This window comes from Sinohyriopsis cumingii, chromosome 12 (genome assembly GCF_028554795.1).
Source record: "Sinohyriopsis cumingii isolate HCF-2022 chromosome 12, ASM2855479v2, whole genome shotgun sequence".
NCBI classification, from domain to species: domain Eukaryota; kingdom Metazoa; phylum Mollusca; class Bivalvia; order Unionida; family Unionidae; genus Sinohyriopsis; species Sinohyriopsis cumingii.
This window is the reverse complement of record NC_142972.1, coordinates 23,039,618-23,066,117: the sequence shown is the minus strand read 5'-3', so window position 1 is coordinate 23,066,117 and position 26,500 is coordinate 23,039,618. Positions and strand designations below refer to the sequence as shown.

The 26,500-nt window shown below is 34.4% G+C and overlaps 1 protein-coding gene across 3 annotated transcripts in view; it reads left to right on the top strand.

Annotated features, from left to right (window-relative positions):
- The window catches only part of LOC149786101 (glutamate carboxypeptidase 2-like), a 214,628-nt gene that overhangs the window by 149,828 nt on the left and 38,300 nt on the right, over nucleotides 1-26,500 (top strand). The gene's annotated exons all lie outside the window — the stretch shown is intronic.

The window sequence follows — 26,500 nt, the reverse complement described above, 5'->3', positions numbered from 1 at the left end:
GAGTTCTGTACAATAATAAGTGGAGGAATGAAAGTTACTAAGTATGACTACTTTACACTGTTGAGTGGAATAATGATAGTTGCTTGCCATGTCTGTGAGAGTTCTGTACAATAATTAGTGGAGGAATAATAGTTGCTAGGTATGACTACTTTACACTGTTAAGTGGAATGATAATAGTTGCTTGCCATGTCTGTGAGAGTACTGTAAAATAATAGTGGAGGAATAATAGTTGCTAGGTATGACTACTTTACACTGTTAAGTGGAATAATAATAGTTGCTTGCCATGTCTGTGAGAGTTCTGTACAATAATTAGTGGAGGAATAATAGTTGCTAGGTATGACTACTTTACACTGTTAAGTGGAATAATAATAGTTGCTTGCCATGTCTGTGAGAGTTCTGTACAATAATAAGTGGAGGAATAATAGTTGCTAGGTATGACTACTTTACACTGTTAAGTGGAATAATAATAGTTGCTTGCCTTGTCTGTGAGAGTACTGTACAATAATTAGTGGAGGAATAATAGTTGCTAGGTATGACTACTTTACACTGTTAAGTGGAATAATAATAGTTGCTTGCCATGTCTGTGAGAGTTCTGTACAATAATAAGTGGAGGAATAAAAGTTACTAAGTATGACTACTTTACACTGTTAAGTGGAATAATAATAGTTGCTTGCCATGTCTGTGAGACTACTGTACAATAATTAGTGGAGGAATAATAGTTGCTAGGTATGACTACTTTACACTGTTAAGTGGAATAATAATAGTTGCTTGCCATGTCTGTGAGAGTACTGTAAAATAATTAGTGGAGGAATAATAGTTGCTAGGTATGACTACTTTACACTGTTAAGTGGAATAATAATAGTTGCTTGCCATGTCTGTGAGAGTACTGTACAATAATTAGTGGAGGAATAATAGTTGCTAGGTATGACTACTTTACACTGTTAAGTGGAATAATAATAGTTGCTTGCCATGTCTGTGAGAGTTCTGTACAATAATAAGTGGAGGAATGAAAGTTACTAAGTATGACTACTTTACACTGTTGAGTGGAATAATGATAGTTGCTTGCCATGTCTGTGAGAGTTCTGTACAATAATTAGTGGAGGAATAATAGTTGCTAGGTATGACTACTTTACACTGTTAAGTGGAATGATAATAGTTGCTTGCCATGTCTGTGAGAGTACTGTAAAATAATAGTGGAGGAATAATAGTTGCTAGGTATGACTACTTTACACTGTTAAGTGGAATAATAATAGTTGCTTGCCATGTCTGTGAGAGTTCTGTACAATAATTAGTGGAGGAATAATAGTTGCTAGGTATGACTACTTTACACTGTTAAGTGGAATAATAATAGTTGCTTGCCATGTCTGTGAGAGTTCTGTACAATAATAAGTGGAGGAATAATAGTTGCTAGGTATGACTACTTTACACTGTTAAGTGGAATAATAATAGTTGCTTGCCTTGTCTGTGAGAGTACTGTACAATAATTAGTGGAGGAATAATAGTTGCTAGGTATGACTACTTTACACTGTTAAGTGGAATAATAATAGTTGCTTGCCATGTCTGTGAGAGTACTGTAAAATAATTAGTGGAGGAATAATAGTTGCTAGGTATGACTACTTTACACTGTTAAGTGGAATAATAATAGTTGCTTGACATGTCTGTGAGAGTACTGTACAATAATAAGTGGATCAATAATAGTTCCTAGGTATTACTACTTTACACTGTTAAGTGGAGTAATAATAGTTGCTTGCCATGTCTGTGAGAGTACTGTACAATAATTAGTGGAGGAATAAAAGTTGCTAGGTATGACTACTTTACACTGTTAAGTGGAATAATAATAGTTGCTTGCCATGTCTGTGAGAGTACTGTACAATAATTAGTGGAGGGATAATAGTTGCTAGGTATGACTACTTTACACTGTTAAGTGGAATAATAATAGTTGCTTGCCATGTCTGTGAGAGTACTGTAAAATAATTAGTGGAGGAATAATAGTTTCTAGGTATGACTACTTTACACTGTTAAGTGGAATAATAATAGTTGCTTGCCATGTCTGTGAGAGTTCTGTACAATAATTAGTGGAGGAATAATAGTTGCTAGGTATTACTACTTTACACTGTTAAGTGGAATAATAATAGTTGCTTGCCATGTCTGTGAGAGTTCTGTACAATACTAAGTGGAGGAATAATAGTTGCTAGGTATGACTTCTTTACACTGTTAAGTGGAGTAATAATAGTTGCTTGCCATGTCTGTGGGAGTACTGTACAATAATTAGTGGAGGAATAATAGTTGCTAGGTATGACTACTTTACACTGTTAAGTGGAATAATAATAGTTGCTTGCCATGTCTGTGAGAGTACTGTAAAATAATTAGTGGAGGAATAATAGTTGCTAGGTATGAATACTTTACACTGTTAAGTGGAATAATAATAGTTGCTTGCCATGTCTGTGAGAGTTCTGTACAATAATTAGTGGAGGAATAAAAGTTGCTAGGTATGACTACTTTACACTGTTAAGTGGAATAATAATAGTTGCTTGCCATGTCTGTGAGAGTACTGTACAATAATTAGTGGAGGAATAATAGTTGCTAGGTATGACTACTTTACACTGTTAAGTGGAATAATAATAGTTGCTTGCCATGTCTGTGAGAGTACTGTACAATAATTAGTGGAGGAATAATAGTTGCTAGGTATGACTACTTTACACTGTTAAGTGGAGCAATAATAGTTGCTTGCCATGTCTGTGAGAGTACTGTACAATAATTAGTGGAGGAATAATAGTTGCTAGGTATGACTACTTTACACTGTTAAGTGGAGTAATAATAGTTGCTTGCCATGTCTGTGAGAGTTCTGTACAATAATTAGTGGAGGAATAATAGTTGCTAGGTATGACTACTTTACACTGTTAAGTGGAATAATAATAGTTGCTTGCCATGTCTGTGAGAGTACTGTACAATAATTAGTGGAGGAATAATAGTTGCTAGGTATGACTACTTTACACTGTTAAGTGGAATAATAATAGTTGCTTGCCATGTCTGTGAGAGTACTGTAAAATAATTAGTGGAGGAATAATAGTTGCTAGGTATGACTACTTTACACTGTTAAGTGGAATAATAATAGTTGCTTGCCATGTCTGTGAGAGTTCTGTACAATAATTAGTGGAGGAATAATAGTTGCTAGGTATGACTACTTTACACTGTTAAGTGGAATAATAATAGTTGCTTGCCATGTCTGTGAGAGTTCTGTACAATAATAAGTGGAGGAATAATAGTTGCTAGGTATGACTACTTTACACTGTTAAGTGGAATAATAATAGTTGCTTGCCATGTCTGTGAGAGTACTGTAAAATAATTAGTGGAGGAATAATAGTTCCTAGGTATGACTACTTTACACTGTTAAGTGGAATAATAATAGTTGCTTGCCATGTCTGTGAGAGTTCTGTACAATAATAAGTGGAGGAATGAAAGTTACTAAGTATGACTACTTTACACTGTTGAGTGGAATAATGATAGTTGCTTGCCATGTCTGTGAGAGTTCTGTACAATAATTAGTGGAGGAATAATAGTTGCTAGGTATGATTAATTTACACTGTTAAGTGGAATGATAATAGTTGCTTGCCATGTCTGTGAGAGTACTGTAAAATAATAGTGGAGGAATAATAGTTGCTAGGTATGACTACTTTACACTGTTAAGTGGAATAATAATAGTTGCTTGCCATGTCTGTGAGAGTTCTGTACAATAATTAGTGGAGGAATAATAGTTGCTAGGTATGACTACTTTACACTGTTAAGTGGAATAATAATAGTTGCTTGCCATGTCTGTGAGAGTTCTGTACAATAATAAGTGGAGGAATAATAGTTGCTAGGTATGACTACTTTACACTGTTAAGTGGAATAATAATAGTAGCTTGCCTTGTCTGTGAGAGTACTGTACAATAATTAGTGGAGGAATAATAGTTGCTAGGTATGACTACTTTACACTGTTAAGTGGAATAATAATAGTTGCTTGCCATGTCTGTGAGAGTTCTGTACAATAATAAGTGGAGGAATAAAAGTTACTAAGTATGACTACTTTACACTGTTAAGTGGAATAATAATAGTTGCTTGCCATGTCTGTGAGACTACTGTACAATAATTAGTGGAGGAATAATAGTTGCTAGGTATGACTACTTTACACTGTTAAGTGGAATAATAATAGTTGCTTGCCATGTCTGTGAGAGTACTGTAAAATAATTAGTGGAGGAATAATAGTTGCTAGGTATGACTACTTTACACTGTTAAGTGGAATAATAATAGTTGCTTGCCATGTCTGTGAGAGTACTGTACAATAATTAGTGGAGGAATAATAGTTGCTAGGTATGACTACTTTACACTGTTAAGTGGAATAATAATAGTTGCTTGCCATGTCTGTGAGAGTACTGTACAATAATTAGTGGAGGAATAATAGTTGCTAGGTATGACTACTTTACACTGTTAAGTGGAATAATAATAGTTGCTTGCCATGTCTGTGAGAGTACTGTACAATAATTAGTGGAGGAATAAAAGTTGCTAGGTATGACTACTTTACACTGTTAAGTGGAATAATAATAGTTGCTTGCCATGTCTGTGAGAGTACTGTAAAATAATTAGTGGAGGAATAAAAGTTGCTAGGTATGACTACTTTACACTGTTAAGTGGAATAATAATAGTTGCTTGCCATGTCTGTGAGAGTACTGTACAATAATTAGTGGAGGAATAAAAGTTGCTAGGTATGACTACTTTACACTGTTAAGTGGAATAATAATAGTTGTTTGCCTTGTCTGTGAGAGTACTGTACAATAATTAGTGGAGGAATAATAGTTGCTAGGTATGACTATTTTACACTGTTAAGTGGAGTAATAATAGTTGCTTGCCATGTCTGTGAGAGTACTGTACAATAATTAGTGGAGGAATAATAGTTGCTAGGTATGACTACTTTACACTGTTAAGTGGAATAATAATAGTTGCTTGCCATGTCTGTGAGAGTACTGTACAATAATTAGTGGAGGAATAATAGTTGCTAGGTATGACTACTTTACACTGTTAAGTGGAATAATAATAGTTGCTTGCCATGTCTGTGAGAGTACTGTACAATAATTAGTGGAGGAATAAAAGTTGCTAGGTATGACTACTTTACACTGTTAAGTGGAATAATAATAGTTGCTTGCCATGTCTGTGAGAGTACTGTACAATAATTAGTAGAGGAATAATAGTTGCTAGGTATGACTAGTTTACACTGTTAAGTGGAATAATAATAGTTGCTTGCCATGTCTGTGAGAGTACTGTAAAATAATTAGTGGAGGAATAATAGTTGCTAGGTATGACTACTTTACACTGTTAAGTGGAATAATAATAGTTGCTTGCCATGTCTGTGAGAGTTCTGTACAATAATTAGTGGAGGAATAATAGTTGCTAGGTATGACTACTTTACACTGTTAAGTGGAATAATAATAGCTGCTTGCCATGTGTGTGAGAGTTCTGTACAATAATTAGTGGAGGAATAATAATTGCTAGGTATGACTACTTTACACTGTTAAGTGGAATAATAATAGTTGCTTGCCATGTCTGTGAGAGTACTGTAAAATAATTAGTGGAGGAATAATAGTTGCTAGGTATGACTACTTTACACTGTTAAGTGGAATAATAATAGTTGCTTGCCATGTCTGTGAGAGTTCTGTACAATAATAAGTGGAGGAATAAAAGTTACTAAGTATGAGTACTTTACACTGTTAAGTGGAATAATAATAGTTGCTTGCCATGTCTGTGAGAGTTCTGTACAATAATTAGTGGAGGAATAATAGTTGCTAGGTATGACTACTTTACACTGTTAAGTGGAATAATAATAGTTGCTTGCCATGTCTGTGAGAGTACTGTAAAATAATTAGTGGAGGAATAATAGTTGCTAGGTATGACTACTTTACACTGTAAAGTGGAATAATAATAGTTGCTTGCCATGTCTGTGAGAGTTCTGTACAATAATTAGTGGAGGAATAATAGTTGCTAGGTATGACTACTTTACACTGTTAAGTGGAATAATAATAGTTGCTTGCCATGTCTGTGAGAGTTCTGTACAATAATAAGTGGAGGAATAATAGTTGCTAGGTATGACTACTTTACACTGTTAAGTGGAATAATAATAGTTGCTTGCCATGTCTGTGAGAGTTCTGTACAATAATAAGTGGATAAATAAAAGTTGCTAGGTATGACTACTTTACACTGTTAAGTGGAATAATAATAGTTGCTTGCCATGTCTGTGAGAGTTCTGTACAATAATAAGTGGAGGAATAATAGTTGCTAGGTATGACTACTTTACACTGTTAAGTGGAATAATAATAGTTGCTTGCCATGTCTGTGAGAGTTCTGTACAATAATAAGTGGATAAATAAAAGTTGCTAGGTATGACTACTTTACACTGTTAAGTGGAATAATAATAGTTGCTTGCCATGTCTGTGAGAGTACTGTACAATAATTAGTGGAGGAATAAAAGTTGCTAGGTATGACTACTTTACACTGTTAAGTGGAACAATAATAGCTGCTTGCCATGTGTGTGAGAGTTCTGTACAATAATTAGTGGAGGAATAATAGTTGCTAGGTATGACTACTTTACACTGTTAAGTGGAATAATAATAGTTGCTTGCCATGTCTGTGAGAGTACTGTAAAATAATTAGTGGAGGAATAATAGTTGCTAGGTATGACTACTTTACACTGTTAAGTGGAATAATAATAGTTGCTTGCCATGTCTGTGAGAGTTCTGTACAATAATTAGTGGAGGAATAATAGTTGCTAGGTATGACTACTTTACACTGTTAAGTGGAATAATAATAGTTGCTTTCCATGTCTGTGAGAGTTCTGTACAATAATAAGTGGAGGAATAATAGTTGCTAGGGATGACTACTTTACACTGTTAAATGGAATAATAATAGTTGCTTGCCATGTCTGTGAGAGTACTGTACAATAATTAGTGGAGGAATAATAGTTGCTAGGTATGACTACTTTACACTGTTAAGTGGAATAATAATAGTTGCTTGCCATGTCTGTGAGAGTTCTGTACAATAATAAGTGGAGGAATAATAGTTGCTAGGTATGACTACTTTACACTGTTAAGTTAAATAATAATAGTTGCTTGCCATGTCTGTGAGAGTACTGTAAAATACTTAGTGGAGGAATAATAGTTGCTAGGGATGACTACTTTACACTGTTAAATGGAATAATAATAGTTGCTTGCCATGTCTGTGAGAGTACTGTACAATAATTAGTGGAGGAATAATAGTTGCTAGGTATGACTACTTTACACTGTTAAGTTAAATAATAATAGTTGCTTGCCATGTCTGTGAGAGTTCTGTACAATAATAAGTGGAGGAATAATAGTTGCTAGGTATGACTACTTTACACTGTTAAGTGGAATAATAATAGTTGCTTGCCATGTCTGTGAGAGTTCTGTACAATAATAAGTGGAGGAATAATAGTTGCTAGGTATGACTACTTTACACTGTTAAGTGGAATAATAATAGTTGCTTGCCATGTCTGTGAGAGTTCTGTACAATAATTAGTGGAGGAATAAAAGTTGCTATGTATGACTACTTTACACTGTTAAGTGGAATAATAATAGTTGCTTGCCATGTCTGTGAGAGTACTGTAAAATAATTAGTGGAGGAATAATAGTTGCTAGGTATGACTACTTTACACTGTTAAGTGGAATAATAATAGTTGCTTGCCATGTCTGTGAGAGTACTGTAAAATAATTAGTGGAGGAATAATAGTTGCTAGGTATGACTACTTTACACTGTTAAGTGGAATAATAATAGTTGCTTGACATGTCTGTGAGAGTACTGTACAATAATAAGTGGATCAATAATAGTTCCTAGGTATTACTACTTTACACTGTTAAGTGGAGTAATAATAGTTGCTTGCCATGTCTGTGAGAGTACTGTACAATAATTAGTGGAGGAATAAAAGTTGCTAGGTATGACTACTTTACACTGTTAAGTGGAATAATAATAGTTGCTTGCCATGTCTGTGAGAGTACTGTACAATAATTAGTGGAGGGATAATAGTTGCTAGGTATGACTACTTTACACTGTTAAGTGGAATAATAATAGTTGCTTGCCATGTCTGTGAGAGTACTGTAAAATAATTAGTGGAGGAATAATAGTTTCTAGGTATGACTACTTTACACTGTTAAGTGGAATAATAATAGTTGCTTGCCATGTCTGTGAGAGTTCTGTACAATAATTAGTGGAGGAATAATAGTTGCTAGGTATTACTACTTTACACTGTTAAGTGGAATAATAATAGTTGCTTGCCATGTCTGTGAGAGTTCTGTACAATACTAAGTGGAGGAATAATAGTTGCTAGGTATGACTACTTTACACTGTTAAGTGGAGTAATAATAGTTGCTTGCCATGTCTGTGGGAGTACTGTACAATAATTAGTGGAGGAATAATAGTTGCTAGGTATGACTACTTTACACTGTTAAGTGGAATAATAATAGTTGCTTGCCATGTCTGTGAGAGTACTGTAAAATAATTAGTGGAGGAATAATAGTTGCTAGGTATGAATACTTTACACTGTTAAGTGGAATAATAATAGTTGCTTGCCATGTCTGTGAGAGTACTGTACAATAATAAGTGGAGGAATAAAAGTTACTAAGGATGACTACTTTACACTGTTAAGTGGAATAATAATAGTTGCTTGCCATGTCTGTGAGAGTACTGTACAATAATTAGTGGAGGAATAATAGTTGCTAGGTATGACTACTTTACACTGTTAAGTGGAATAATAATAGTTGCTTGCCATGTCTGTGAGAGTTCTGTACAATAATTAGTGGAGGAATAATAGTTGCTAGGTATGACTACTTTACACTGTTAAGTGGAATAATAATAGTTGCTTGCCATGTCTGTGAGAGTGCTGTAAAATAATTAGTGGAGGAATAATAGTTGCTAGGTATGACTACTTTACACTGTTAAGTGGAATAATAATAGTTGCTTGCCATGTCTGTGAGAGTTCTGTACAATAATTAGTGGAGGAATAAAAGTTGCTAGGTATGACTACTTTACACTGTTAAGTGGAATAATAATAGTTGCTTGCCATGTCTGTGAGAGTTCTGTACAATAATAAGTGGAGGAATAAAAGTTGCTAGGTATGACTACTTTACACTGTTAAGTGGAATAATAATAGTTGCTTGCCATGTCTGTGAGAGTACTGTACAATAATTAGTGGAGGAATAATAGTTGCTAGGTATGACTACTTTACACTGTTAAGTGGAATAATAATAGTTGCTTGCCATGTCTGTGAGAGTACTGTACAATAATTAGTGGAGGAATAATAGTTGCTAGGTATGACTACTTTACACTGTTAAGTGGAGTAATAATAGTTGCTTGCCATGTCTGTGAGAGTACTGTACAATAATTAGTGGAGGAATAATAGTTGCTAGGTATGACTACTTTACACTGTTAAGTGGAGTAATAATAGTTGCTTGCCATGTCTGTGAGAGTACTGTACAATAATTAGTGGAGGAATAATAGTTGCTAGGTATGACTACTTTACACTTTTAAGTGGAGTAATAATAGTTGCTTGCCATGTCTGTGAGAGTACTGTACAATAATTAGTGGAGGAATAATAGTTGCTAGGTATGACTACTTTACACTGTTAAGTGGAATAATAATAGTTGCTTGCCATGTCTGTGAGAGTACTGTACAATAATTAGTGGAGGAATAATAGTTGCTAGGTATGACTACTTTACACTGTTAAGTGGAATAATAATAGTTGCTTGCCATGTCTGTGAGAGTACTGTAAAATAATTAGTGGAGGAATAATAGTTGCTAGGTATGACTACTTTACACTGTTAAGTGGAATAATAATAGTTGCTTGCCATGTCTGTGAGAGTTCTGTACAATAATTAGTGGAGGAATAATAGTTGCTAGGTATGACTACTTTACACTGTTAAGTGGAATAATAATAGTTGCTTGCCATGTCTGTGAGAGTTCTGTACAATAATAAGTGGAGGAATAATAGTTGCTAGGTATGACTACTTTACACTGTTAAGTGGAATAATAATAGTTGCTTGCCATGTCTGTGAGAGTACTGTAAAATAATTAGTGGAGGAATAATAGTTGCTAGGTATGACTACTTTACACTGTTAAGTGGAATAATAATAGTTGCTTGCCATGTCTGTGAGAGTTCTGTACAATAATAAGTGGAGGAATGAAAGTCACTAAGTATGACTACTTTACACTGTTGAGTGGAATAATGATAGTTGCTTGCCATGTCTGTGAGAGTTCTGTACAATAATTAGTGGAGGAATAATAGTTGCTAGGTATGACTACTTTACACTGTTAAGTGGAATAATAATAGTTGCTTTCCATGTCTGTGAGAGTTCTGTACAATAATAAGTGGAGGAATAATAGTTGCTAGGGATGACTACTTTACACTGTTAAATGGAATAATAATAGTTGCTTGCCATGTCTGTGAGAGTACTGTACAATAATTAGTGGAGGAATAATAGTTGCTAGGTATGACTACTTTACACTGTTAAGTGGAATAATAATAGTTGCTTGCCATGTCTGTGAGAGTTCTGTACAATAATAAGTGGAGGAATAATAGTTGCTAGGTATGACTACTTTACACTGTTAAGTTAAATAATAATAGTTGCTTGCCATGTCTGTGAGAGTACTGTAAAATAATTAGTGGAGGAATAATAGTTGCTAGGGATGACTACTTTACACTGTTAAATGGAATAATAATAGTTGCTTGCCATGTCTGTGAGAGTACTGTACAATAATTAGTGGAGGAATAATAGTTGCTAGGTATGACTACTTTACACTGTTAAGTTAAATAATAATAGTTGCTTGCCATGTCTGTGAGAGTTCTGTACAATAATAAGTGGAGGAATAATAGTTGCTAGGTATGACTACTTTACACTGTTAAGTGGAATAATAATAGTTGCTTGCCATGTCTGTGAGAGTTCTGTACAATAATAAGTGGAGGAATAATAGTTGCTAGGTATGACTACTTTACACTGTTAAGTGGAATAATAATAGTTGCTTGCCATGTCTGTGAGAGTTCTGTACAATAATTAGTGGAGGAATAAAAGTTGCTATGTATGACTACTTTACACTGTTAAGTGGAATAATAATAGTTGCTTGCCATGTCTGTGAGAGTACTGTAAAATAATTAGTGGAGGAATAATAGTTGCTAGGTATGACTACTTTACACTGTTAAGTGGAATAATAATAGTTGCTTGCCATGTCTGTGAGAGTACTGTAAAATAATTAGTGGAGGAATAATAGTTGCTAGGTATGACTACTTTACACTGTTAAGTGGAATAATAATAGTTGCTTGACATGTCTGTGAGAGTACTGTACAATAATAAGTGGATCAATAATAGTTCCTAGGTATTACTACTTTACACTGTTAAGTGGAGTAATAATAGTTGCTTGCCATGTCTGTGAGAGTACTGTACAATAATTAGTGGAGGAATAAAAGTTGCTAGGTATGACTACTTTACACTGTTAAGTGGAATAATAATAGTTGCTTGCCATGTCTGTGAGAGTACTGTACAATAATTAGTGGAGGGATAATAGTTGCTAGGTATGACTACTTTACACTGTTAAGTGGAATAATAATAGTTGCTTGCCATGTCTGTGAGAGTACTGTAAAATAATTAGTGGAGGAATAATAGTTTCTAGGTATGACTACTTTACACTGTTAAGTGGAATAATAATAGTTGCTTGCCATGTCTGTGAGAGTTCTGTACAATAATTAGTGGAGGAATAATAGTTGCTAGGTATTACTACTTTACACTGTTAAGTGGAATAATAATAGTTGCTTGCCATGTCTGTGAGAGTTCTGTACAATACTAAGTGGAGGAATAATAGTTGCTAGGTATGACTACTTTACACTGTTAAGTGGAGTAATAATAGTTGCTTGCCATGTCTGTGGGAGTACTGTACAATAATTAGTGGAGGAATAATAGTTGCTAGGTATGACTACTTTACACTGTTAAGTGGAATAATAATAGTTGCTTGCCATGTCTGTGAGAGTACTGTAAAATAATTAGTGGAGGAATAATAGTTGCTAGGTATGAATACTTTACACTGTTAAGTGGAATAATAATAGTTGCTTGCCATGTCTGTGAGAGTTCTGTACAATAATAAGTGGAGGAATAAAAGTTGCTAGGTATGACTACTTTACACTGTTAAGTGGAATAATAATAGTTGCTTGCCATGTCTGTGAGAGTACTGTACAATAATTAGTGGAGGAATAATAGTTGCTAGGTATGACTACTTTACACTGTTAAGTGGAGCAATAATAGTTGCTTGCCATGTCTGTGAGAGTACTGTACAATAATTAGTGGAGGAATAATAGTTGCTAGGTATGACTACTTTACACTGTTAAGTGGAGTAATAATAGTTGCTTGCCATGTCTGTGAGAGTTCTGTACAATAATTAGTGGAGGAATAATAGTTGCTAGGTATGACTACTTTACACTGTTAAGTGGAATAATAATAGTTGCTTGCCATGTCTGTGAGAGTACTGTACAATAATTAGTGGAGGAATAATAGTTGCTAGGTATGACTACTTTACACTGTTAAGTGGAATAATAATAGTTGCTTGCCATGTCTGTGAGAGTACTGTAAAATAATTAGTGGAGGAATAATAGTTGCTAGGTATGACTACTTTACACTGTTAAGTGGAATAATAATAGTTGCTTGCCATGTCTGTGAGAGTTCTGTACAATAATTAGTGGAGGAATAATAGTTGCTAGGTATGACTACTTTACACTGTTAAGTGGAATAATAATAGTTGCTTGCCATGTCTGTGAGAGTTCTGTACAATAATAAGTGGAGGAATAATAGTTGCTAGGTATGACTACTTTACACTGTTAAGTGGAATAATAATAGTTGCTTGCCATGTCTGTGAGAGTACTGTAAAATAATTAGTGGAGGAATAATAGTTCCTAGGTATGACTACTTTACACTGTTAAGTGGAATAATAATAGTTGCTTGCCATGTCTGTGAGAGTTCTGTACAATAATAAGTGGAGGAATGAAAGTTACTAAGTATGACTACTTTACACTGTTGAGTGGAATAATGATAGTTGCTTGCCATGTCTGTGAGAGTTCTGTACAATAATTAGTGGAGGAATAATAGTTGCTAGGTATGACTACTTTACACTGTTAAGTGGAATGATAATAGTTGCTTGCCATGTCTGTGAGAGTACTGTAAAATAATAGTGGAGGAATAATAGTTGCTAGGTATGACTACTTTACACTGTTAAGTGGAATAATAATAGTTGCTTGCCATGTCTGTGAGAGTTCTGTACAATAATTAGTGGAGGAATAATAGTTGCTAGGTATGACTACTTTACACTGTTAAGTGGAATAATAATAGTTGCTTGCCATGTCTGTGAGAGTTCTGTACAATAATAAGTGGAGGAATAATAGTTGCTAGGTATGACTACTTTACACTGTTAAGTGGAATAATAATAGTTGCTTGCCTTGTCTGTGAGAGTACTGTACAATAATTAGTGGAGGAATAATAGTTGCTAGGTATGACTACTTTACACTGTTAAGTGGAATAATAATAGTTGCTTGCCATGTCTGTGAGAGTTCTGTACAATAATAAGTGGAGGAATAAAAGTTACTAAGTATGACTACTTTACACTGTTAAGTGGAATAATAATAGTTGCTTGCCATGTCTGTGAGACTACTGTACAATAATTAGTGGAGGAATAATAGTTGCTAGGTATGACTACTTTACACTGTTAAGTGGAATAATAATAGTTGCTTGCCATGTCTGTGAGAGTACTGTAAAATAATTAGTGGAGGAATAATAGTTGCTAGGTATGACTACTTTACACTGTTAAGTGGAATAATAATAGTTGCTTGCCATGTCTGTGAGAGTACTGTACAATAATTAGTGGAGGAATAATAGTTGCTAGGTATGACTACTTTACACTGTTAAGTGGAATAATAATAGTTGCTTGCCATGTCTGTGAGAGTTCTGTACAATAATAAGTGGAGGAATGAAAGTTACTAAGTATGACTACTTTACACTGTTGAGTGGAATAATGATAGTTGCTTGCCATGTCTGTGAGAGTTCTGTACAATAATTAGTGGAGGAATAATAGTTGCTAGGTATGACTACTTTACACTGTTAAGTGGAATGATAATAGTTGCTTGCCATGTCTGTGAGAGTACTGTAAAATAATAGTGGAGGAATAATAGTTGCTAGGTATGACTACTTTACACTGTTAAGTGGAATAATAATAGTTGCTTGCCATGTCTGTGAGAGTTCTGTACAATAATTAGTGGAGGAATAATAGTTGCTAGGTATGACTACTTTACACTGTTAAGTGGAATAATAATAGTTGCTTGCCATGTCTGTGAGAGTTCTGTACAATAATAAGTGGAGGAATAATAGTTGCTAGGTATGACTACTTTACACTGTTAAGTGGAATAATAATAGTTGCTTGCCTTGTCTGTGAGAGTACTGTACAATAATTAGTGGAGGAATAATAGTTGCTAGGTATGACTACTTTACACTGTTAAGTGGAATAATAATAGTTGCTTGCCATGTCTGTGAGAGTACTGTAAAATAATTAGTGGAGGAATAATAGTTGCTAGGTATGACTACTTTACACTGTTAAGTGGAATAATAATAGTTGCTTGACATGTCTGTGAGAGTACTGTACAATAATAAGTGGATCAATAATAGTTCCTAGGTATTACTACTTTACACTGTTAAGTGGAGTAATAATAGTTGCTTGCCATGTCTGTGAGAGTACTGTACAATAATTAGTGGAGGAATAAAAGTTGCTAGGTATGACTACTTTACACTGTTAAGTGGAATAATAATAGTTGCTTGCCATGTCTGTGAGAGTACTGTACAATAATTAGTGGAGGGATAATAGTTGCTAGGTATGACTACTTTACACTGTTAAGTGGAATAATAATAGTTGCTTGCCATGTCTGTGAGAGTACTGTAAAATAATTAGTGGAGGAATAATAGTTTCTAGGTATGACTACTTTACACTGTTAAGTGGAATAATAATAGTTGCTTGCCATGTCTGTGAGAGTTCTGTACAATAATTAGTGGAGGAATAATAGTTGCTAGGTATTACTACTTTACACTGTTAAGTGGAATAATAATAGTTGCTTGCCATGTCTGTGAGAGTTCTGTACAATACTAAGTGGAGGAATAATAGTTGCTAGGTATGACTTCTTTACACTGTTAAGTGGAGTAATAATAGTTGCTTGCCATGTCTGTGGGAGTACTGTACAATAATTAGTGGAGGAATAATAGTTGCTAGGTATGACTACTTTACACTGTTAAGTGGAATAATAATAGTTGCTTGCCATGTCTGTGAGAGTACTGTAAAATAATTAGTGGAGGAATAATAGTTGCTAGGTATGAATACTTTACACTGTTAAGTGGAATAATAATAGTTGCTTGCCATGTCTGTGAGAGTTCTGTACAATAATTAGTGGAGGAATAAAAGTTGCTAGGTATGACTACTTTACACTGTTAAGTGGAATAATAATAGTTGCTTGCCATGTCTGTGAGAGTACTGTACAATAATTAGTGGAGGAATAATAGTTGCTAGGTATGACTACTTTACACTGTTAAGTGGAATAATAATAGTTGCTTGCCATGTCTGTGAGAGTACTGTACAATAATTAGTGGAGGAATAATAGTTGCTAGGTATGACTACTTTACACTGTTAAGTGGAGCAATAATAGTTGCTTGCCATGTCTGTGAGAGTACTGTACAATAATTAGTGGAGGAATAATAGTTGCTAGGTATGACTACTTTACACTGTTAAGTGGAGTAATAATAGTTGCTTGCCATGTCTGTGAGAGTTCTGTACAATAATTAGTGGAGGAATAATAGTTGCTAGGTATGACTACTTTACACTGTTAAGTGGAATAATAATAGTTGCTTGCCATGTCTGTGAGAGTACTGTACAATAATTAGTGGAGGAATAATAGTTGCTAGGTATGACTACTTTACACTGTTAAGTGGAATAATAATAGTTGCTTGCCATGTCTGTGAGAGTACTGTAAAATAATTAGTGGAGGAATAATAGTTGCTAGGTATGACTACTTTACACTGTTAAGTGGAATAATAATAGTTGCTTGCCATGTCTGTGAGAGTTCTGTACAATAATTAGTGGAGGAATAATAGTTGCTAGGTATGACTACTTTACACTGTTAAGTGGAATAATAATAGTTGCTTGCCATGTCTGTGAGAGTTCTGTACAATAATAAGTGGAGGAATAATAGTTGCTAGGTATGACTACTTTACACTGTTAAGTGGAATAATAATAGTTGCTTGCCATGTCTGTGAGAGTACTGTAAAATAATTAGTGGAGGAATAATAGTTCCTAGGTATGACTACTTTACACTGTTAAGTGGAATAATAATAGTTGCTTGCCATGTCTGTGAGAGTTCTGTACAATAATAAGTGGAGGAATGAAAGTTACTAAGTATGACTACTTTACACTGTTGAGTGGAATAATGATAGTTGCTTGCCATGTCTGTGAGAGTTCTGTACAATAATTAGTGGAGGAATAATAGTTGCTAGGTATGACTAATTTACACTGTTAAGTGGAATGATAATAGTTGCTTGCCATGTCTGTGAGAGTACTGTAAAATAATAGTGGAGGAATAATAGTTGCTAGGTATGACTACTTTACACTGTTAAGTGGAATAATAATAGTTGCTTGCCATGTCTGTGAGAGTTCTGTACAATAATTAGTGGAGGAATAATAGTTGCTAGGTATGACTACTTTACACTGTTAAGTGGAATAATAATAGTTGCTTGCCATGTCTGTGAGAGTTCTGTACAATAATAAGTGGAGGAATAATAGTTGCTAGGTATGACTACTTTACACTGTTAAGTGGAATAATAATAGTAGCTTGCCTTGTCTGTGAGAGTACTGTACAATAATTAGTGGAGGAATAATAGTTGCTAGGTATGACTACTTTACACTGTTAAGTGGAATAATAATAGTTGCTTGCCATGTCTGTGAGAGTTCTGTACAATAATAAGTGGAGGAATAAAAGTTACTAAGTATGACTACTTTACACTGTTAAGTGGAATAATAATAGTTGCTTGCCATGTCTGTGAGACTACTGTACAATAATTAGTGGAGGAATAATAGTTGCTAGGTATGACTACTTTACACTGTTAAGTGGAATAATAATAGTTGCTTGCCATGTCTGTGAGAGTACTGTAAAATAATTAGTGGAGGAATAATAGTTGCTAGGTATGACTACTTTACACTGTTAAGTGGAATAATAATAGTTGCTTGCCATGTCTGTGAGAGTACTGTACAATAATTAGTGGAGGAATAATAGTTGCTAGGTATGACTACTTTACACTGTTAAGTGGAATAATAATAGTTGCTTGCCATGTCTGTGAGAGTACTGTACAATAATTAGTGGAGGAATAATAGTTGCTAGGTATGACTACTTTACACTGTTAAGTGGAATAATAATAGTTGCTTGCCATGTCTGTGAGAGTACTGTACAATAATTAGTGGAGGAATAAAAGTTGCTAGGTATGACTACTTTACACTGTTAAGTGGAATAATAATAGTTGCTTGCCATGTCTGTGAGAGTACTGTAAAATAATTAGTGGAGGAATAAAAGTTGCTAGGTATGACTACTTTACACTGTTAAGTGGAATAATAATAGTTGCTTGCCATGTCTGTGAGAGTACTGTACAATAATTAGTGGAGGAATAAAAGTTGCTAGGTATGACTACTTTACACTGTTAAGTGGAATAATAATAGTTGTTTGCCTTGTCTGTGAGAGTACTGTACAATAATTAGTGGAGGAATAATAGTTGGTAGGTATGACTATTTTACACTGTTAAGTGGAGTAATAATAGTTGCTTGCCATGTCTGTGAGAGTACTGTACAATAATTAGTGGAGGAATAATAGTTGCTAGGTATGACTACTTTACACTGTTAAGTGGAATAATAATAGTTGCTTGCCATGTCTGTGAGAGTACTGTACAATAATTAGTGGAGGAATAATAGTTGCTAGGTATGACTACTTTACACTGTTAAGTGGAATAATAATAGTTGCTTGCCATGTCTGTGAGAGTACTGTACAATAATTAGTGGAGGAATAAAAGTTGCTAGGTATGACTACTTTACACTGTTAAGTGGAATAATAATAGTTGCTTGCCATGTCTGTGAGAGTACTGTACAATAATTAGTAGAGGAATAATAGTTGCTAGGTATGACTAGTTTACACTGTTAAGTGGAATAATAATAGTTGCTTGCCATGTCTGTGAGAGTACTGTAAAATAATTAGTGGAGGAATAATAGTTGCTAGGTGTGACTACTTTACACTGTTAAGTGGAATAATAATAGTTGCTTGCCATGTCTGTGAGAGTTCTGTACAATAATTAGTGGAGGAATAATAGTTGCTAGGTATGACTACTTTACACTGTTAAGTGGAATAATAATAGCTGCTTGCCATGTGTGTGAGAGTTCTGTACAATAATTAGTGGAGGAATAATAATTGCTAGGTATGACTACTTTACACTGTTAAGTGGAATAATAATAGTTGCTTGCCATGTCTGTGAGAGTACTGTAAAATAATTAGTGGAGGAATAATAGTTGCTAGGTATGACTACTTTACACTGTTAAGTGGAATAATAATAGTTGCTTGCCATGTCTGTGAGAGTTCTGTACAATAATAAGTGGAGGAATAAAAGTTACTAAGTATGAGTACTTTACACTGTTAAGTGGAATAATAATAGTTGCTTGCCATGTCTGTGAGAGTTCTGTACAATAATTAGTGGAGGAATAATAGTTGCTAGGTATGACTACTTTACACTGTTAAGTGGAATAATAATAGTTGCTTGCCATGTCTGTGAGAGTACTGTAAAATAATTAGTGGAGGAATAATAGTTGCTAGGTATGACTACTTTACACTGTAAAGTGGAATAATAATAGTTGCTTGCCATGTCTGTGAGAGTTCTGTACAATAATTAGTGGAGGAATAATAGTTGCTAGGTATGACTACTTTACACTGTTAAGTGGAATAATAATAGTTGCTTGCCATGTCTGTGAGAGTTCTGTACAATAATAAGTGGAGGAATAATAGTTGCTAGGTATGACTACTTTACACTGTTAAGTGGAATAATAATAGTTGCTTGCCATGTCTGTGAGAGTTCTGTACAATAATAAGTGGATAAATAAAAGTTGCTAGGTATGACTACTTTACACTGTTAAGTGGAATAATAATAGTTGCTTGCCATGTCTGTGAGAGTTCTGTACAATAATAAGTGGAGGAATAATAGTTGCTAGGTATGACTACTTTACACTGTTAAGTGGAATAATAATAGTTGCTTGCCATGTCTGTGAGAGTTCTGTACAATAATAAGTGGATAAATAAAAGTTGCTAGGTATGACTACTTTACACTGTTAAGTGGAATAATAATAGTTGCTTGCCATGTCTGTGAGAGTACTGTACAATAATTAGTGGAGGAATAAAAGTTGCTAGGTATGACTACTTTACACTGTTAAGTGGAACAATAATAGCTGCTTGCCATGTGTGTGAGAGTTCTGTACAATAATTAGTGGAGGAATAATAGTTGCTAGGTATGACTACTTTACACTGTTAAGTGGAATAATAATAGTTGCTTGCCATGTCTGTGAGAGTACTGTAAAATAATTAGTGGAGGAATAATAGTTGCTAGGTATGACTACTTTACACTGTTAAGTGGAATAATAATAGTTGCTTGCCATGTCTGTGAGAGTTCTGTACAATAATTAGTGGAGGAATAATAGTTGCTAGGTATGACTACTTTACACTGTTAAGTGGAATAATAATAGTTGCTTTCCATGTCTGTGAGAGTTCTGTACAATAATAAGTGGAGGAATAATAGTTGCTAGGGATGACTACTTTACACTGTTAAATGGAATAATAATAGTTGCTTGCCATGTCTGTGAGAGTACTGTACAATAATTAGTGGAGGAATAATAGTTGCTAGGTATGACTACTTTACACTGTTAAGTGGAATAATAATAGTTGCTTGCCATGTCTGTGAGAGTTCTGTACAATAATAAGTGGAGGAATAATAGTTGCTAGGTATGACTACTTTACACTGTTAAGTTAAATAATAATAGTTGCTTGCCATGTCTGTGAGAGTACTGTAAAATAATTAGTGGAGGAATAATAGTTGCTAGGGATGACTACTTTACACTGTTAAATGGAATAATAATAGTTGCTTGCCATGTCTGTGAGAGTACTGTACAATAATTAGTGGAGGAATAATAGTTGCTAGGTATGACTACTTTACACTGTTAAGTTAAATAATAATAGTTGCTTGCCATGTCTGTGAGAGTTCTGTACAATAATAAGTGGAGGAATAATAGTTGCTAGGTATGACTACTTTACACTGTTAAGTGGAATAATAATAGTTGCTTGCCATGTCTGTGAGAGTTCTGTACAATAATAAGTGGAGGAATAATAGTTGCTAGGTATGACTACTTTACACTGTTAAGTGGAATAATAATAGTTGCTTGCCATGTCTGTGAGAGTTCTGTACAATAATTAGTGGAGGAATAAAAGTTGCTATGTATGACTACTTTACACTGTTAAGTGGAATAATAATAGTTGCTTGCCATGTCTGTGAGAGTACTGTAAAATAATTAGTGGAGGAATAATAGTTGCTAGGTATGACTACTTTACACTGTTAAGTGGAATAATAATAGTTGCTTGCCATGTCTGTGAGAGTACTGTAAAATAATTAGTGGAGGAATAATAGTTGCTAGGTATGACTACTTTACACTGTTAAGTGGAATAATAATAGTTGCTTGACATGTCTGTGAGAGTACTGTACAATAATAAGTGGATCAATAATAGTTCCTAGGTATTACTACTTTACACTGTTAAGTGGAGTAATAATAGTTGCTTGCCATGTCTGTGAGAGTACTGTACAATAATTAGTGGAGGAATAAAAGTTGCTAGGTATGACTACTTTACACTGTTAAGTGGAATAATAATAGTTGCTTGCCATGTCTGTGAGAGTACTGTACAATAATTAGTGGAGGGATAATAGTTGCTAGGTATGACTACTTTACACTGTTAAGTGGAATAATAATAGTTGCTTGCCATGTCTGTGAGAGTACTGTAAAATAATTAGTGGAGGAATAATAGTTTCTAGGTATGACTACTTTACACTGTTAAGTGGAATAATAATAGTTGCTTGCCATGTCTGTGAGAGTTCTGTACAATAATTAGTGGAGGAATAATAGTTGCTAGGTATCACTACTTTACACTGTTAAGTGGAATAATAATAGTTGCTTGCCATGTCTGTGAGAGTTCTGTACAATACTAAGTGGAGGAATAATAGTTGCTAGGTATGACTACTTTACACTGTTAAGTGGAGTAATAATAGTTGCTTGCCATGTCTGTGGGAGTACTGTACAATAATTAGTGGAGGAATAATAGTTGCTAGGTATGACTACTTTACACTGTTAAGTGGAATAATAATAGTTGCTTGCCATGTCTGTGAGAGTACTGTAAAATAATTAGTGGAGGAATAATAGTTGCTAGGTATGAATACTTTACACTGTTAAGTGGAATAATAATAGTTGCTTGCCATGTCTGTGAGAGTACTGTACAATAATAAGTGGAGGAATAAAAGTTACTAAGGATGACTACTTTACACTGTTAAGTGGAATAATAATAGTTGCTTGCCATGTCTGTGAGAGTACTGTACAATAATTAGTGGAGGAATAATAGTTGCTAGGTATGACTACTTTACACTGTTAAGTGGAATAATAATAGTTGCTTGCCATGTCTGTGAGAGTTCTGTACAATAATTAGTGGAGGAATAATAGTTGCTAGGTATGACTACTTTACACTGTTAAGTGGAATAATAATAGTTGCTTGCCATGTCTGTGAGAGTGCTGTAAAATAATTAGTGGAGGAATAATAGTTGCTAGGTATGACTACTTTACACTGTTAAGTGGAATAATAATAGTTGCTTGCCATGTCTGTGAGAGTTCTGTACAATAATTAGTGGAGGAATAAAAGTTGCTAGGTATGACTACTTTACACTGTTAAGTGGAATAATAATAGTTGCTTGCCATGTCTGTGAGAGTTCTGTACAATAATAAGTGGAGGAATAAAAGTTGCTAGGTATGACTACTTTACACTGTTAAGTGGAATAATAATAGTTGCTTGCCATGTCTGTGAGAGTACTGTACAATAATTAGTGGAGGAATAATAGTTGCTAGGTATGACTACTTTACACTGTTAAGTGGAATAATAATAGTTGCTTGCCATGTCTGTGAGAGTACTGTACAATAATTAGTGGAGGAATAATAGTTGCTAGGTATGACTACTTTACACTGTTAAGTGGAGTAATAATAGTTGCTTGCCATGTCTGTGAGAGTACTGTACAATAATTAGTGGAGGAATAATAGTTGCTAGGTATGACTACTTTACACTGTTAAGTGGAGTAATAATAGTTGCTTGCCATGTCTGTGAGAGTACTGTACAATAATTAGTGGAGGAATAATAGTTGCTAGGTATGACTACTTTACACTTTTAAGTGGAGTAATAATAGTTGCTTGCCATGTCTGTGAGAGTACTGTACAATAATTAGTGGAGGAATAATAGTTGCTAGGTATGACTACTTTACACTGTTAAGTGGAATAATAATAGTTGCTTGCCATGTCTGTGAGAGTACTGTACAATAATTAGTGGAGGAATAATAGTTGCTAGGTATGACTACTTTACACTGTTAAGTGGAATAATAATAGTTGCTTGCCATGTCTGTGAGAGTACTGTAAAATAATTAGTGGAGGAATAATAGTTGCTAGGTATGACTACTTTACACTGTTAAGTGGAATAATAATAGTTGCTTGCCATGTCTGTGAGAGTTCTGTACAATAATTAGTGGAGGAATAATAGTTGCTAGGTATGACTACTTTACACTGTTAAGTGGAATAATAATAGTTGCTTGCCATGTCTGTGAGAGTTCTGTACAATAATAAGTGGAGGAATAATAGTTGCTAGGTATGACTACTTTACACTGTTAAGTGGAATAATAATAGTTGCTTGCCATGTCTGTGAGAGTACTGTAAAATAATTAGTGGAGGAATAATAGTTGCTAGGTATGACTACTTTACACTGTTAAGTGGAATAATAATAGTTGCTTGCCATGTCTGTGAGAGTTCTGTACAATAATAAGTGGAGGAATGAAAGTCACTAAGTATGACTACTTTACACTGTTGAGTGGAATAATGATAGTTGCTTGCCATGTCTGTGAGAGTTCTGTACAATAATTAGTGGAGGAATAATAGTTGCTAGGTATGACTACTTTACACTGTTAAGTGGAATAATAATAGTTGCTTGCCATGTCTGTGAGAGTACTGTAAAATAATAGTGGAGGAATAATAGTTGCTAGGTATGACTACTTTACACTGTTAAGTGGAATAATAATAGTTGCTTGCCATGTCTGTGAGAGTTCTGTACAATAATTAGTGGAGGAATAATAGTTGCTAGGTATGACTACTTTACACTGTTAAGTGGAATAATAATAGTTGCTTGCCATGTCTGTGAGAGTTCTGTACAATAATAAGTGGAGGAATAATAGTTGCTAGGTATGACTACTTTACACTGTTAAGTGGAATAATAATAGTTGCTTGCCATGTCTGTGAGAGTACTGTAAAATAATTAGTGGAGGAATAATAGTTGCTAGGTATGACTACTTTACACTGTTAAGTGGAATAATAATAGTTGCTTGCCATGTCTGTGAGAGTTCTGTACAATAATAAGTGGAGGAATAAAAGTTACTAAGTGTGACTACTTTACACTGTGAAGTGGAATAATAATAGTTGCTTGCCATGTCTGTGAGACTACTGTACAATAATTAGTGGAGGAATAATAGTTGCTGGGTATGACTACTTTACACTGTTAAGTGGAATAATAATAGTTGCTTGCCATGTCTGTGAGAGTACTGTACAATAATTAGTGGAGGAATAATAGTTGCTAGGTATGACTACTTTACACTGTTAAGTGGAATAATAATAGTTGCTTGCCATGTCTGTGAGAGTTCTGTACAATAATTAGTGGAGGAATAATAGTTGCTAGGTATGACTACTTTACACTGTTAAGTGGAATAATAATAGTTGCTTGCCATGTCTGTGAGAGTTCTGTACAATAATAAGTGGAGGAATAATAGTTGCTAGGTATGACTACTTTACACTGTTAAGTGGAGTAATAATAGTTGCTTGCCATGTCTTTGAGAGTACTGTACAATAATTAGTGGAGGAATAATAGTTGCTAGGTATGACTACTTTACACTGTTAAGTGGAATAATAATAGTTGCTTGCCATGTCTGTGAGAGTACTGTACAATAATTAGTGGAGGAATAATAGTTGCTAGGTATGACTACTTTACACTGTTAAGTGGAATAATAATAGTTGCTTGCCATGTCTGTGAGAGTACTGTAAAATAATTAGTGGAGGAATAATAGTTGCTAGGTATGACTACTTTACACTGTTAAGTGGAATAATAATAGTTGCTTGCCATGTCTGTGAGAGTACTGTACAATAATTAGTGGAGGAATAATAGTTGCTAGGTATGACTACTTTACACTGTTAAGTGGAATAATAGTAGTTGCTTGCCATGTCTGTGAGAGTACTGTAAAATAATTAGTGGAGGAATAATAGTTGCTAGGTATGACTACTTTACACTGTTAAGTGGAATAATAATAGTTGCTTGCCATGTCTGTGAGAGTACTGTAAAATAATTAGTGGAGGAATAATGGTTGCTAGGTATGACTACTTTACACTGTTAAGTGGAATAATAATAGTTGCTTGCCATGTCTGTGAGAGTACTGTACAATAATTAGTGGAGGAATAATAGTTGCTAGGTATGACTACTTTACACTGTTAAGTGGAGTAATAATAGTTGCTTGCCATGTCTGTGAGAGTACTGTAGAATAATTAGTGGAGGAATAATAGTTGCTAGGTATGACTACTTTACACTGTTAAGTGGAATAATAATAATTGCTTGCCATGTCTGTGAGAGTTCTGTACAATAATAAGTGGAGGAATAAAAGTTGCTAGGTATGACTACTTTATACTGTTAAGTGGAATAATAATAGTTGCTTGCCATGTCTGTGAGAGTACTGTAAAATAATTAGTGGAGGAATAATAGTTGCTAGGTATGACTACTTTACGCTGTTAAGTGGAATAATAATAGTTGCTTGCCATGTCTGTGAGAGTACTGTACAATAATTAGTGGAGGAATAATAGTTGCTAGGTATGACTACTTTACGCTGTTAAGTGGAATAATAATAGTTGCTTGCCATGTCTGTGAGAGTACTGTACAATAATTAGTGGAGGAATAATAGTTGCTAGGTATGACTACTTTACACTGTTAAGTGGAATAATAATAGTTGCTTGCCATGTCTGTGAGAGTTCTGTACAATAATAAGTGGAGGAATAATAGTTGCTAGGTATGACTACTTTACACTGTTAAGTGGAATAATAATAGTTGCTTGCCATGTCTGTGAGAGTAGTGTAGAATAATTAGTGGAGGAATAAAAGTTGCTAGGTATGACTACTTTACACTGTTAAGTGGAATAATAATAGTTGCTTGCCATGTCTGTGAGAGTACTGTACAATAATTAGTGGAGGAATAATAGTTGCTAGGTATGACTACTTTGCACTGTTAAGTGGAATAATAGTAGTTGCTTGCCATGTCTGTGAGAGTACTGTACAATAATTAGTGGAGGAATAATAGTTGCTAGGTATGACTACTTTACACTGTTAAGTGGAATAATAGTAGTTGCTTGCCATGTCTGTGAGAGTACTGTACAATAATTAGTGGATTAATAATAGTTGTCAGGTATGTCTATAAGTACTTTACAGTATTACAGTATTAAGTGGAAGAATAAGAGTTGCTTTCTATGTCTATGAGAGTACTGTACAAGAATAAGTGGAGGAATAAGAATTGCTAGCTATCAGTACTGTACACTATTAAGTGGAAAATTAAGAGTCGCTTTCTATGTCTTTGATAGTGCTGTACAAAATGAGTAGAGGAATAAGAAGAGTTGCTTGCTATGTCTGTGAGAGCACTTTACAATAATGATGGGAGGAATAAGAGTTATGTTAGAGTACTGTACAATAATGCATAAAGGAATAAGAGTTGCTTCACCTGTCTGTTAGAGTACTGTATAATAATGAGTAGAGGAATAAGATTTGTTTCAAATGCCTCTTAAAGTACTGTACAGTAATGAGTAGAGGAATGAGTTTATGAGTTCTGTTAGAGTACTGTACAATAATGAGTAGAGGAATAAGATTTGTTTCAACTGCCTCTTAAAGTACTGTACAATAATGAGTAGAGGAATATGAGTTCTGTTCTGTACTGTACAATAATGAGCAGAGGAATAAGATTTGTTTCACATGCCTCTTAGAGTACTGTACAGTAATGTGTAGAGAA